The 16327-nt window shown below is 36.9% G+C and overlaps 1 long non-coding RNA gene across 2 annotated transcripts; it reads left to right on the forward strand.

Annotated features, from left to right (window-relative positions):
* Positions 1–7523: 7523 nt before the first annotated feature.
* LOC130604573 (uncharacterized) lies at positions 7524–16046 on the forward strand. 2 transcript variants are annotated; one of them, XR_008973489.1, is made up of 3 exons: positions 7524–7806; positions 14981–15154; positions 15497–16046. It is a non-coding gene; the product is annotated as an uncharacterized LOC130604573 (long non-coding RNA). The 2 variants fall into 2 exon arrangements; XR_008973488.1 differs by lacking the exon at positions 7524–7806 and adding an exon at positions 7827–8102.
* The last annotated feature ends 281 nt before the right edge of the window (positions 16047–16327 follow it).

A 16327-nucleotide genomic window follows, 5' to 3' on the forward strand; every position in this document is an offset into this window, starting at 1 on the left:
GTGGTCCATCCATCAAATTGATGTCTCTCCAATTTAGAGACAAGGATATCATGTGGGACAGTGTTGAACGCTTTGCACAAGTCCAGGTAGATGACATCAACTGCTCTACCCCTGTCCATTGGTTCTGTAGCCCCATCATAGAAGGCCACCAAATTGGTCAGGCAGGATTTCCCCTTAGTGAAGCCATGCTGGCTGTCACGAAGCACCTTGTTGTTTTTCATGTGCCTTAGCATGCCTTCCAGGAGAATCTGCTCCAAGATTTTGCCAGGCACAGAGATAAGACTGACTGGTCTGTAATTCCCCGGGTCATCCATCTTCCCCTTCTTGAAAATGGGGGTTATATTTCCCTTTTTCCAGTCATCAGGAACTTCACCTGACTGCCATGATTTCTCAAATATGATGGCCAGCGGCTTCGCAACTTCATTTGCCAGCTCTTTCAGGACCTGCGGATGGATTTCGTTAGGTCTCATGGAGCTGTGTACGTTCAAGTTCTTAAGATGGTCTCGAACCAGTTCCTCCCCTACAGTGGGCGCAAGGTTTTCATTCTCACAGTCCCTGCGTCTGCCTTCCAAGACTTGGGTGGTGTCATCAGAGCATTTGTCAGTGAAGACTGAGGCAAAGAAGTCGTTAAGGACCTCAGCCTTTTCCAAATCCAGGGTAGGCAGTTCTGCTGATAGTTTCCAGAGAGGGTGCATGTCTTTTATTTGCAATGTTGCAATGTATCTAAAGAATCCTTTCCTGTTATTTTTCACGTCCCTAGCCAAGTTTAATTCTAACTGGGCCTGAGCTTTCCTATCCTTGTCTCTAGCTTCCAGGATGACATCCCTGTATTCTTCCCAGGCCTCCTGTCCTTGCTTCCACCTTTTACAAGTTTCTTCCCCCCCCCCCCCCCCCGAAGTTTCCTCAGCAGCTCCTTATCCATCCAAGGAAGTCTCCTAGCCGTGCTGCTGCCCTTGCTTCTAGTTGGGATTGTAGCTTGTAGCAGGTGATCCTGAGCTTGTAGCAGGTGATCCTTGAATATCAACCAACAGTCTTGGGCCCTCCTGCTCTCTAGGGCTATATCCCATGAAACCTTACTAAGCAGGTTCCTGAAGAGGCCAAGGTTTGCTCTCTTGAAGTCCAGGGCAGTGAGTTTGCTGCACGCTCTTCTCTCAGATAAAAATGGAACTGTAAGTGAAACAGGAAAAGAGCTCTGGATGAACTAAAAGTGGGTGCCAGCAGGACATATTTTTTTAAATAATGTGTAAAAAGTTAGGTTCATAATGTAATGTGTCTGACAAGCAACCTGAAATACAATAATAATACTGAGCACCATCCGAAAGTAAAATCGCGCAAATGAGTAGGCCAAATGCACTATAGTGAGATGGCCATACTGATAATACAATGGAACATATCTTTCCATGACCAAGGCAACATGAGAATTACAATATAGTCTTCAAAGGTGATGTATGGAAAGAGAGAAGAAAGTTCAGACTCCTAGACTCTTCAGAAGATCAGCAAGCTTTCCACCTAGGAACACCTCTGAAGCTGGGAGAGTGGTGAGCAATGGTGTAAAAATGAAAATGTTTGACATAATTCTGTTTTGTGTCTGAGGAACAAAAAAAAAAAATGAGGCTGCATCCCTTTGGTGAGAGGTGATTGGACTTGGAATCTGAACTAGTGTTTCTGTTCAAAGCTTTTATCTCTTGTTCTGCTTCCAGGATTTTAGTAATCCCCTCTGCATTCTCCATGTTCTCATCAGAACACTTAACTTTCTGTTAAAACAAAAATATCAAAACCTCATGCTTTAGAACATAGTCTTCAAGGTCAAGGAAGAGTTTGTGTCCAGTTCATGCGTGATTGGTAAAGTGTATTGACGGTTTTTGTGGGATGCAATGGGGTTTTTGTTTGCTTAAAAAATATATTGTCCAGTATTCATACCATGAATTAGCATTAGCAAATATCTGAATATAAATTTCATGGAAATTTTTAGTGCAGTTTTTTTCTTGGCATGTATTTCCTCCTTTGCTGACAGCCATATGGACAGCTGTTCAGGGTCCCCTCTGACTTACAGATGGAGTGTCAAAGATCTTGAATATATTTTACTTTCTCTGCTTCATGAAGTTGATTTTTGCTTTCTAGCTTTTTTGGGGCATATCTCTGCTAATTGGTGCTGAGACACTGAACAGGTTTCCCAGAGAAGCTGTGGCTGCCCAGTCCCTGGCAGTGTTCAAGGCCAGGTTGGATAGGGCTTTGATCAGCCCGTTCTAGTGGAATGTGTCCCGTGCCCACGGCAGGGGGGTTGGAATAGGTGAACTTCAAGGTCCTTTCCAATCCCAACCATTCTATTATTCCATTATCGTTTTATATATCAGGAAACTGCACATGGAACAGTGTGAACTGAGTCAGTTCATTGCTGGAGAGAGAAAGAGATTTCGGCAAACTGAATTGGCTAGGCACAAAGAGCAACACCAGAGCAAGAAGGCAGGAGTAAGCAGTTGGGGGGCACTCCAGTCAAGCTTGGGGTGTGTACCCTCATTGGCAGTAACAAACTGTGATATTGTTGCATTACTATATTTATTACACATCATACTCAGTTTCCTAGGGATTAAAAATCCCTTTACTACTACTTCTTATTACTAGATTGCTTGCACAGGTTAAATTGCCTTTTTTATGACTTATGAGGTGAGTGAATATTCTGGTACTTTGGTCTCCTCTTAGAGTACCTCCTCAGGGAGGCTCTTCTCAGCCTTCTTTTGGTCTGATGTGATTTTTGAGTGGTGTAGCATTTTAGGATCTAAAATGCTACAGGTCAGGTATAGTGTCACAGGTATCACAGTCACCTTGAATACAGTGAAAACTAAAGCATCGTTCTTGGGTTTTAGGTGCTTTTTTTTAGGTGTTGCTAGACAGCTGGAGTTGTGTGTCGTGTTATATGTCTATATTCTTCCTGTCTCAAAATGACAGCCATGGCTACATAGCTGTGTAACAATGAAACACTGCAGTAGTAAGCATAATAATAAATATGGTCGTTATTCCTAGCTCTATAAAACACACAAAACACTCTCCTTTGATCAGTGAATTAGTAATATTCACTTAACTTTGATTAATTTTTAAATACCTTCCAGTGCTTTTTAAACTACTTCATTTTGTAATGGGCTGGAAAAGGAGAAATAAATTGTTAAGGTAAACCAAACACTAGCACAGTAAGAAGCTCAATGCTAAAATAGTGATTAGTACACAAAATGAATTAGCTTCAAGCCTCTGAAATACAGCAAAATGAATTCCAGCTACCCATTATGTAGGTGCTTGTAGTTGAGCTGATGTAACAGATGCATACTCCTTAAAGATCCTAGTCCTTTTCCCACAGTTGACTGCAAGGTTTCACTCACTCTCTAAGCCTTTTCTCACCTCGAGAACTGTTCCAGAGTTCCATGTTTTGTCATTGAAATAGGTGCTTTGTCCCTGCAGGAAACCATTACAGCTGAGCACCTATGCAAGGATGGCAGGAGTTCCCTGAGAAAAGCAGCAGGACCTGGACCAGATTGGCTTACCAGATAGTCAGACTACATCACTGCATCTTCTCAGGGAACCTGTTGTGTGTCTTCTGATTATCTGGTATTGTTGGTTGTATGCTTTATTCTACACCAACATTACCTACTGTGCAAGTCTGTTCCTGTATTTTCTTGCAGGCTTTTAAAGTGCTACAAGTTATGTAACACATACTGTCTCAGTAGTAGGACAGTAATACTGCTTCAGCAAATGATTTCATAGACTTTTAGTCCATGTGAGGATTGAATGTGACAGTTGATAATCTTGAATGTTGCACACGTCACAGACGTGTGAATGAGAGGAGACAAGTTAATTTGGTAGGTCATTTAAAATTGCACAGATGTCAGAGATCGTTTTTGCACTTTGGATAATAGACCTTTCAGACCTGTGTTGACCCTCAGCAGCACACTTTAGCACATAGCTAACTTAAAAGAAATCCACCTCAGTTAAGTTGTCTTGATTACTCATTTCACTCTTTCTTCGATTGCAGTGTCTTCTGCATTTATCTCACAGTATGAGTCCATCAGGTATGCTAGTGTCAGAGAGAGCGACTGGAATCAAGAGAACGACTCAATATGAGTTATGCTTCTTGTTCATTTTATACAAATCCTTAACCCCTTATATACTATTTCTTACGTGCACTTACAGTGATTTGGCATGTTATGATTGGATACATGTCCTGAAGACCCTTAGTGACTAACATATAATTGGTTAAACACAGGTGTGAGAACTCGACCTCGAAAGCTTGCCAACCGTTCACAGTTCTCATTAACTCGGTGAATTCCAGCCCCTTATCTTGCTTGCTTAAGCTTCTTTGGGCCTCTCATGGCCTTGCTGTATCTTTCAGGATTATTCAGAGTTTATGTACCAACTATGCATTCTCCCGTGAGAACACTGTCTCCACATGCTAGCAGTATTTCTGTTATGCATTTAATACTGAGCAGGGGAGGAGAATGTTGGGGCAGGGGAGTTTGTTGTCTGCCTGTTAGTTTAATGTGGACACTTAAACCCCAAGTGTACTCAGCAAGCAACATTAAGCTGGCCTAGGTATTCTTTTCACTCTTAAGTCCATTTAAATAAAACTGTAACTGTAGCATATGTAAGCATACCTAAGTTATCAGTAAATTAAGGAGCTCAGGTCCTGACTTGTTGCCATTACTGACTTGTAACGTTGAGGTCATCACAGCCCGCGAGACCCAGGAAGTCTGTTGGCCAGAGCATGCTAATCTCTGTTGCTGTAACTGTGCTCTTGATGATAACCTGGCTAGTTTGACAACTCCAGTCTTAACAACTGGGGCAGAAGCATATATATACCATTAACTGAATGGGGGATCTGAAGTTAAATGATATTCTCAGTAGTTCATGTTATGCAGTTGTAATATCCCATGCATCCCACAATGATTGTTATATGCATATTTGTGTTTCACTATGGGAACTAAAGGGAAAAGTACATTTTAAAATATGAATAAAAGGATCAAAAACCTAACTCAGTTAATATTAGGTTTTTCTAGAAATTACAAAATCAGGTAAGAAATAATCCTTTGAGCTTTTTCATAACACCTTAAAACTAATGAGTTTTTTCCAAGCCTGAACTTACCTGAACTCAAGATTTCTATTTTTAAATGGGCTCAGTTGAAAATTGTTGAAAATTGAAGTTGTATTTGGAGTGATTTAAGGAATAATATGTTGTTCCATGTAAAGTAAGCCCACTAATAATGCACAAATAATACTTTTTAATCTGAACGTTGTCAGATAATTTGCTAAAGGATTGTTATTTTTTTGTTGCTCTGTTGTTAGTCATTATACAAAATTAAAAGTTGACTCTTACTGCAAATATAACCAATAGCATGTTCATCTAAATAAATCACAAGTTATGATACATGTTTTCTATTTCAGTGTAGTTTATTGGCAAAGGTAGACAGACTTGTCTACGATAATATGAATAGTTTGGTCTTGAAGCTACATTTTCTTTATAAAAGATCAGCATTTGCTGCTTTTTCCAAACAACAGCAGCCAAGGTTGTCTTATCAGGAAAACAATTAGCTGCAGTTCTCCAAGTCATAGAGAAGGTAAGAGGAGCTTTGAAAAATGAAACAATGGTGTGAGCTTGCAGCAAGTTTACTGTGTTTGGGAAGATTAAAAACTAAAGAACTTGCCAACAAGCTGACAAAATCGGCCCCTTTTTACATGTAAAAATCCTCAGAAGCTTAGAAATATCACCTTCAGATAAACACGTTAAGTTATACAAGTTATTGTAAAAAGGTTAAGCTTAAACTGTCTGCAATATAGAGAATATTTCAAAATTGCGGAGTTTTTTTCAGGTAAATTTTATGTTCACTCTTTACTGTTTATGTGGGCCCTTATTTATAACACTGACCCTGAGCTGCAGATATTTAATATCTTTTAACTTTTAAGAGAAGATGCCCAAGAGTGTTTTCTTGAAAATCTCTGTAGGAATTGCTGGTTTATTTCTTGCATTTATAAATGCCTTTCTAATCCCTCAATATTTTCCTGGTGGCAAAGACAAATTATTGCACATAGTGGTGGATAGGCCCAGTTAGTTCTAGCTCTCTTACTGTTGTTATTAGCAATTATGTTACATAGTCCTTATGATAAGTTCAGTTAGAATTATTTTTGTAGCTGAAACAGAGTCTTACTTCCCTCTCTTCTCCTTTACTTTTCCCATACTCAGCCTGCTAATGTTTTCCTTCTTTACAAGTTGAAACTGTGCTTTTCTGTTTCCAGAAACTGCTTCTTGCATTTAATGCCTGGAATACATATCTGGGAGAAGAGAGAAAAAAGAATTCTTTGCTTTTGCTACCAGTACTAAAGCTGATTCTCTTTTCTAGTTTTATCTTTATATTTCCTGTCGTTGAAAATGAAAAAAGGAAAAGATCAACACTGCCTATATTTTAGGATAAACAGAATTTACTCTATGATTATTTGAAAGAAAAAGGATCCAAACCCAGGATCTTTAAGAAATGTTAAAAATACTGTTTCCAGCTGTATTATTCTAATATGGTTTTGAGCATACCTGTTACTTTAACTTTTCTGAATAACACTGTACTTAAGCAGATCCCTTTTTCTCTCCTTCAGTAAGCAAGAGGTAAATTATTAATGTTGTTTACCACAGTACCAGGTGAATATGTATTTTGCTTGTCAATACTTTCATTTATGCCTTGCATTTCAGAAAATCTGTCCTGACAGCTTGCTTCACCTTTTTGTTGTCTGACCCTTAACAAAGTGTCACTCTAGAAATTTCAGATAATTGTCTGAAAGAAAATTCAGGAATGTCTATTCAGAACTTTTTCCAAATTACAGCCTTGTAGATCCCTATATTTCTGTTTCTCTACCTGTTCCCTTGGTTTACCCAGGTGAAACAGTTTTACCTATTCACTTCCTTTTTACATTTCTTAGGACAAACATTGGGTTCTTTTAGCATGTTAGCTCTGTATGAACTGTGAGGCTTAATGGGGAACAATGAAAGTATAATTTCTCAATTCCAGAAATATCTCTTTAAAATTAAGATGCTTTAAAAGGCTTCTGCTTCTCCTTTTCAGACCCTTGAGGATATTGCATACCTAATGTTTATAGGACTTAAAGTTAGACATTTGTCACAGAAAAGTGCAAAAAGACAATATAGATAAACTTGGTGGATTCTAATGAATGAGCGTTCCTCTCACATAATTGCGGAAACCACAACTCTAAACTGAGTGCAGCACCCTTCAAAGGGAACTTAATTTCATACTGTGAGTGGTGTAACATAGCTTGCTGTTTGGTACTTAATAACAACTTCAATTTAGGGGTAATGGTTTTACATTTAAAGTCCCATTAAAAAGATAAACACCTTTAAACTGACCACTCAGATCACTTAACAGTGGTGTCTGATCAGTAGAAAGACTATGCATTTTATCCCCTTTCTTTTGGGTTTTTGAGGCCCTCTGTCTGGTAGTAAGCTTTAACAAATTGTCTGTGTGAGACCTTAAGGCTACTCATGAAATTCAGGAAGACTGAGAGCTACTTACTTATATAGATAAAATTGCATCAGATGACCTGCGAGAAACAGGTACCATTGCAAATTCAAGTTACTGTTAAGATTCCTGTCAGCAATTTCAGCCCTTTCTTGCAAAAGCAACCAAATAAAGTATTACTCAAACATCTGTCAACAGAGACTTGAGGGTCTAACCTTCAGCTAAACTAGAAACCCGTAATGAAGGACAGCTGGTCCAAACTGCTTCTGCTTACATGAGGCTTCAGCACTTCTTTGATGTATAGGTAGGTCATGTTTGTGACAATATAATTTCCTAGAAGTAATCTGTCTAACATAATTTATGCAGTCTGCTTAACTTCTTTTCGTTAGACAGCTTTGTTATTTATCTTCAGATTCTTAACATACTCTGTATCCAAATGTGTCATGTCTTTAAAACTGCTAAAAATTGCCGTGCTAGTTTTTATACTTGTAAAGCAATGAGGTATTTCATAATTTCCAAGCTAAGCAGAAGCCTTCTGATCTCCTTTCCATATCCCTGTCCTGTAGCAAGGCAGTAGAGCACACTTCCTTCTCTAAAATGGTAAGCATTCCTCTATTTATCCATAATACTCCCTGTGGCTTCTTCCTCTGCTTTATTTTAATGTGTGTACATGCTATTACACCCCCTTATCAAAGAGCTGGGTTTTTTTCATTAGATTCAACTTCTTTCCAGGTTACTTGGATGCTTCCAGAGGTTTTTCAAAGCTCAGGGTGGTCTAAAAGTTGAGAGCTAAGAAAAACTGAGATTTTACATTGCATTTCCAAACGAATTAAAAGGGGGAAAGTGAAAGGCTGTTCTTGACAGAACAGTGGATAATTATTGTCATTTCAGTAGACAGTTTAACTGACAAGAGATGGGATAGTTAATTTACTTGGAAAAAAACATAGGAAGACCATTAACAATTGTTTACAGTGCATGACAGCATCTTATAATTACTACTGTTCTACTAGTAACTTGAACCTCACTGTTGTCTTGGATCCACATCCCCCAGAAAACAGTGTCTTTGGGATCTTTTGGGTCTCTCACACACCCCACCACCCCCACTTTTAAATTAAATTACCTTTTAGAAGCTTAAATATAAGTACCTAATGGTTGAAGGTGTTGCTGAACCTGAAGATTTTTTATTTTTTTTTTTACATTGCTGTTCATTTTACTGTTCAAATTTGACTTTTACAGATTTCTTACATTGCAAACCTCCTGTGTTTTCTCTTTTGTGGCTTTCCTGTTAGGATCCCTGATTCTTTGTTTCAAATGCCATGTAGAAACTGTTGAACAGGATATTTTTTGGTAAGTGAATATATACAACCAGGGTCCTTAGTGTCTCAACCTTGTATTTAGAAACCCTAATGGAACTAGAATCAGGGTTAGCTGTCTTATATAAAACTGTCACCTTCCTCAAGAAAGTATAGAAACTTTTTGTAGGTGGAGAGTGGTTCCTTGGTGTGAAAAATCTTGTATAACGCTGAGTAATACCTGACTATTTCAGGAATTCTTTAATGTGTATCCACACTAAAATGTTACTTCCATGTTTGAGGGTGAGTTGGCTACAGCAGGCCCACGTTCTTGCTTCTGAGACCATGATGGAGAGGTGACCCTAAGAGCTGCTGATTTACTGTGTGTAGGTAAATGAATTTATTTTTTTATTTTATTCCAATGTCTCTAACCCTACATTAATTTTTTCTTTTTTTCGTATCTCCGGGCATTGTTTTAGGTTACCTTGTTCCTTCTTAACATGTGTGAGTATGACTCTGGTAAAAGCCTGAAGCACACAGATATATCTGAGGTGGTTTGTTTGGGTGGTTCTTTTTTTTTGGTTTTGTTTTGTTGTTTGTTTATTTGTTTGTGTGGTTTTGTTTTTTGGTTTTTGTTTTCTAACAAACCCTGAATGATTCAAAAGCCTCTGTGGATTTTATACAGACTTTGGCTTCTTTGTGATTTTAATTAGGTTTTCTGTATAGCTTTCATGCTTGAAAGCTACATGAGATTTAAAGTGCATATATGAATTGCACTTCTGTGTGTGGAAGGGCTTTGCAGTGTTCTGCTGTTGATGAAGTAGCTTGAACTATGCCAACCCTTACTTTAACAGTGACCTTTTCAAAATTTCCTAGTGTTTACTGACTTACAGTAGCTTTTATATCATTAGAAAATAAGTCTTCCTTATATTTAGAAGAGAAAGTAGTTCATAATTGTGACATGTCCCGCAAACTTCTTTGAATGACTGTTCCTGTAGATGCTGCAGGTGTATCTTTGCTGATGCAAAATAACCAAGTTCAGTAACATGTAAGCTTTGTCATTTTTCTCACACATGCTAATAAAGTTATATTTTAATCAATAGAAAAATGTTACTTCACAACATAAAATATTTTTCTCACTGAAAATGTTCCACTTTTGGAAATTGCCAAGGGGAGTGTAAATCCATTTCTAAATGCGCAACAGATCGAAGACCCCAAACTGGCTGTGATAAACATGTTCATGTAATTTTGTTACCTATTCTAAGGTACAATCTAAATAAAAAAACTCAACAAGAAACATACCCACAAAATTCTGTCATTTCTCCTCCTTGTTTTTCTCTTCGTAAAAATAACCAGGCTTGTAATAGCCAGACAAATTACTGATGCACAGTACTCCAGCGTGTTTTCTCCTTTTAATATTTAGTACTACTCTCTTTGTGTTCTTGAGAGTATATTTTATGTATTTACCATAGATTTGGAAGACATTCACATTGTGGTACACACCTGTGATTGAATTATGTGAATAACAGGTGTCAAGCATAGAGCAGATCTCAATCTTGCTGACTAATTTTCAGAACTGTGAATGAAGAGGAAACTCTAGGAAGTACTGCCTGTTCATGTATGTATATGTGTACCAGTCCATTTTCTAAAGCCAGAAAACCTGAACTGATATAAAAATCTGAAATACCATAAGAAAATTTGGATGATTAAATTATTTGAACTCTACACTTGGAACTCAGTAAGCTAAATACAACGCAGAACTAGTGGTAACTGACAGAAACGCATTGGCAGATAAAATGTTAACAATATTCCATATAATTTAAGGAAAAAAAAGTCCAAACTATTGGGGCTTTTTTTCCAAATACATTAAGAAAAAAAAAAAAGGAAAATTTGAAGAATTATTAGTTTTACTAAAGCAAATGTTATTAAGTGCCTATTGAGACTAAATCGGAATGGTCAGAAAATAATCATTCTAAAAGTAACTGGGCCATTTCCATTCAATGAGTTACCTAATAGCGGATATTTTACTGGTTCCTAATGTTAAACTCTCAGCATTTCTAGTGGAAATCTCCATTACCCATCTATTGTTCTGAAGTAAATATAAAGAGAAATATATGTGTTTATAAATTTATAGAGAAAACAATCTCTGGTCAAGGAACTTCTTGGCTGGCGTGAACAGTGTATGAGCATTATTCAGGCAGTCTACCTCAGCATGGTGTCTATAGAGCATTTAAGTTAATTTTTCTTCTAGTTAAGTAAACTTGAACCTTTATCTTCCTGGAATTGAAACATAGGACGTAATATGACTGACTGAGTTGCTTGCTAATCAAAGCTATCTGTCAAGATAATGAGGGAGGATTTTCCAGTGTGGGATGGGATGGGAGGATAGGGGAAAACCTCATTGAAAGTAGAAACATGATTAGTGGGTACAGGCTTGGGAGCATTTGCATTAGGGTTGGCAGAGAAGTTGTTTTGCACTTTACGCTCAGGACTGATGTTTGAAAGTTGTTTATATTTGTTATGCTGAGCTGTTTTATACACTCTCTAGGCATGTTTTGCTGATACATAGTAACCACGGGATAGCTATTGACTTAAATTTGAAGAAAACTGCAAGCTGTAGTTTAAACTGAATTGTTACTTCAGGGTGAAAATTTCACTTGCTTACTGTAATACTTACAACTAAGTATGAGATTTGGGTGGTGTTTAACCCTCATTTATCACTTTTACATACCTCCTTTTACAGCTGGATTTTGAAATCTGGTTTTAAAGTTCATTTAACATGCCTTCCAGAAAGTAAATATGTCACTAAGTTTTGGTTTATTTTACGTACTCATTCTTTAAAGTAGTTTAACTTGGTACAAACCGATGCTGCATTCAAACTTCATTCAGAATTGGTCAAGACTAGTTTATTTCATGTTATGGAAAGTGATTCAGAAACACCTGGAGCCAAGATTTATATCCTTACCTAAATTCTGAAAGCACTGTGTTTTTATAGCTCTTCAGAGGAAAGGCAGGAACTGCATTAACACCTGTTAGAGCAGCAGTTAATGCAATGCTGACTAGAACTTCAAAACCCCAATATTAATGTTAAAATGTGAAGGGGGGCAAAAAAGAATGTTTTATTTTTAATGAAGGAAATTATTTTTCTCCTTTTTCAAAAAAAAAAAAAAGATCGGTAAAGTCTTAAGGCATTTGAGGGACATTATATTAATGCAGACAGGCTTGCTTCTTTATTTTCTGTTGTATTGAAAATGAAGACCTGGGGCACTTCTCAAAGTGATTATATTGGAATAATTATATGCAGATTTTAAATCCTCACAGATTACGTACCCCATTTGGAGGCTTGGAAACTGTTTTATTTCTTAAACAATTGAAATATCTCTTTCTTACTGAAAGTTACCTTGTGCTTTGCTTTTTATTGTAGCAGAGATTCATGTCCAATATGTCAGAAATCTAGGTTGCAAGGATTTTAAAATATCTGACTTTGAGTGCTTTTTTATAGTAATGCTATATCAATTGGAAAAAAAAAGTGTCTGTAAACCTGTACTGGAGTTTAAATTCTTCTTCAGAGATGGTGAAAATTACACTGTGTGTAGCCTCAGGCTCCATAATCTACACTGTGCAATTCCCTTGCTTGAAGTAGATAGTGGAAAGCTGCTAGTTATAGAAATTTGGTCAGGTTTCGGCACTCCAGGTGGCTTTTTCAATGTTTAAGATAGTGCAATGATGCCATCTTTTACTTTCTTCAGTAAATTTCAGTCATCCGGAATTGTCGTTCATCACTGACAGCACTCCATTCAGTATCGTTTCACTTGAGTTAGGGTTATAAATCATACTGTGCAATTTCTCTGAAGAGTATAAAACGATTCCAACACTACATCTGTTAAGAATATAATGCTAGTCTTTCCATGCAGCAAAATGTTGAAGATTTAATCATAACAGCACCATTTAGAGGTGTCCATTCATGTATTTGGATACTTTAACTAAGAAAGATGGGTTGCTTCCTGAATGAGAAGCAAATACGTAGTGGGGCAATCTCTTCTATCCAAGCTATTTTCTTTATGAAATGGAATTTTGAGGTATAGCTTTTTAAAATACCTTCAGGAGCTTGAAAGCAGTAAGTGTTTCCAGTATTTCTACAGCTGTGTGAAATGGTTTGCATATAAAAATGAAGGTGATAAATTATGGTTTCAAAAAAGGCACAAGCGAATTCTGTTAATACTTTCAGCAAAAGTTGTTTTTGTAACTTTCTTGAAGAGCGTAAAACTCAGGTAAAAATCACTACAAAATACATGAAAATTATGTATTGGATTTTTAAGTTATTTTTGTAATAACATTGCATTATTTTTGTCTGCCTCCCTAAATATATTCTGGAGAAAAAGAAATTTCTTCAGGTATTGGAGTGAACAGACATGAGTTGACAAATATGTCTCTAAATAGACCATACTCTCTTTTCTACTGCCTAAATTCCCAAGACTAATTTATACTTTCTGTTGTCTCCCCTTCCTGTATCCTTATCTCCACTTAGTCTAGTTTGTACTATGAACAGGTAGCTTTTGTAGCCAGTGTGATATTAGCTATCTTTAAGGAACTGATACATATTTTAAGTCTTCTTTACTGGAGAAATATTCTTTACATGCCTTTTGTAATATGTAAGTCTTTGGGTACTATTATATTTAAAAAAAAAACTGCCCAAAACCCTCAGTGCTCATTCATACCCCCTTTAGAGCATTGATTCAAAACCTACTGAAAAGCTTTATTTGGTCCCAATTCAGTGAAGTGGGTTTTCTTTGTTGTTGCTTTTGTTGGTTTTGGTTGGCGTTTTGTTTGCGGTTTTTGTACGTTGTGTGGTGTTTTCTTTTTTCCCCCACTAAGCCTTTTTCTGTTCTTTTCCGAATGTGCAACTATCACATTTGAATATTATGTTGTAATGCTTATGGATGATTTCACACTTTTTAAAAAAATATAAATATTGAATACTGGATTGCAGAATAATTAATTTTGTGCTAAATGTAAGTCTTTTATAATGCTTTTTTACCTGGTCATTTGGCCTAGAATTGGAACATGTAAGATTATAATAGATGTACTGGGCAGGGCAGTTGTCAAGAAGTTAAAGGAGAATAGCTTTCAGAAAGTATGTTACAGCAAGAAGTAAAGTCTTGTGATTAGGGGAGAGGTAATTTTAGTAAGGTTAAGTCTATCTTGGTAAGCATTGCAGTAAGACTAGATCTGTGGGCTGAAATAGTTGGTAATATGGTCCCATAGACTGAATGCCTATCAGTAGTTTGAATTTTTTAGCTGCCCCTCAACAGTTGGCAAACTGTTGCTTTTGTTAAATCTGACCAATTTAACAGTCCAAAGATATATGAAAATTTGTCAAATATATGACAAGAAATGAAACCAAATCTAGTACTTCTTCTGAGGTTAGCATGCAGTTAGTGGCAAATTAATTTCATATATATCCTGTCATTTTGTCATGGTTTGTACTTTTAATTTTACACTGTAACTGTAGTTTGAACAAAATGATGATCATTGGCCTAATTTGCAGGATTGCAGACATCCAGAAAATATTTTCAGAGAGAAAACATTTCCTGCTGTTTGCCTTGCTCTTCTTGGCATATATGTTTATTATTCATGTATCTTTCAAGAACTGAATTGTTTTAACTGATTAAATTAAGTCATGAAATGTTCTCTTCCCTGGGGTCAGGGAGGAAAGGCATGGGAACATCTTAAACTGGCTTTGCTGACTGAAGACAAGACAATATGTCATGTAACTATACCTTAATACAGATGTATGGATTCTTTTGTATTCCTTTGAGGGAGAAGCCGATCAAGTGCTTAAGCAGTTCTGCAGCACCACTAAACTTTTTAGACGTAAAATTATAATTCATTGGACTGTGGAACACAGTTCCTGTCAGAATTAAGTACTCTCAACAGTGCAAAGGAAATTAATTGTTATAAATTATTTTAATACTTTTGTACAGAGCCCCAAACAAGGCTGCATATTGTCCTAAACAGCAATTAAGGTATTAAAATAAGGTTGTATGTAAAAAGCAAAAATAACAACCCAAACAAGCCCTTTACATGTCACCCAAAAGGTATGAAGTAATTTGGCAAGATAAGCAATACTTTGAAGACAAGGCTGCATGTTACTTTTTTCTTTTTTTCTTTTCTCTCCATGAACAGCTTGGAAACAAAAGCATAGATTCATCACCCTTGGCCAAAGAATTCCTGTTCAGGAAAGGCATTTTATGGGGAATTAACTTGTCTCCTGGCCACTATGCACTTGGATCTCAAGTGCATACCAGGTGCTTTCCTGACTTGGGACCTCTATCAACAGATAAATACAGAGGAAAACAGGTAAGATTATAAAGTGAGTTTCAAATAATAGCTTAAAGTAGAAGGATGGAAGATGGGGGGAAAGCTGCTTAAGGAAGATCATTGTATGATAGATACTTGCATGCAGTATGTGTGTGTATTTGCTGTTATCCATCTTAGGCAGCCTTTGCCAAGAGAGATTATTTGCATCAAAGTGCTTTCTCCTGGTTTACTTTAAATTAAATTGGTTTATTCATTTTGTCTCCCTTCAAATGGGATAAACCCAATTAAAATGTGGATGCCTTTATTTTCAGACAGCATGTTTGCTTCATCTACTTTTCTCTGAATCATTTCGTGTATTCTTTTTAACTTCTCTTTTTTTAGTTGTCTTTTGAACATATGCTCACCTGCTTCAATGGATCCAAAGCTAGTAATAAAAGCACCCCTAAATATATAACAGATGCAGAAGTGAATATAAGTGGAAACAGTTGAAGAAGGGAAGCAGACCCAGAGCTGTCATCAAGGTCTTCACAGTCACTAGATTTTTTTTCACCTGCTCATGCAGTTCTTGCTCAAGATCTGTTGGCAGTGACTATGTATTTCATATCTCACCATTTTTTTTTTTTTTCTCCTCAACCTCACAGGGTTTTCCTGAGAGTTTGTGGCTATATTAGGTTCATCTTTAAATCCTACTAAATGTGCTAAACAGTGTAAAATGGTTGCCATTAAAAAGGCAAATTTTTATGCTGCCAATACTAATCTAGGGCCTCCTTCTAAAGTTTGTTCCTGGAGGCTCTCTGGAAATCTTCCAGCTTGTGAGAATCTGGTGTGAAAGGGTGCATGTCAGCTTGGTGTATGGAGAACTGAAGAACTAGGAGTTCATGGGTTTGTTTTCCTATATAAACAAAATGCATTTTGTAAAGAAAGGTGGAAATACCAGTTGGCAAACGTATTTTATGCAGTGCTTTGAATCTGAGGTGTGGTACATATAATGTTATGTACCACAAAAATGGAATCAATTAAAAATATCATGACCCTGTGTCATTGTGGCTTAAGAGCAAAAGAAAAGAAATCACATTCATCTTTCTTCACAAATGTGTTTAAAAGCAATTGATGCTTGCTCTTCTCTGACTCATTCCGCATAGGAGAGTTGTGTTTACAGAGATTTTTCTAGATGTGTGAGGAAACTTCTGGGCAAGATGGCTTTAAGCAGGG

This window comes from Pezoporus wallicus, unplaced genomic scaffold (assembly GCF_028554395.1).
Source record: "Pezoporus wallicus isolate ANWC-B61680 ecotype Strahan unplaced genomic scaffold, APGP_CSIRO_Pwel_v1 contig_2384, whole genome shotgun sequence".
Lineage (NCBI taxonomy): Eukaryota > Metazoa > Chordata > Aves > Psittaciformes > Psittacidae > Pezoporus > Pezoporus wallicus.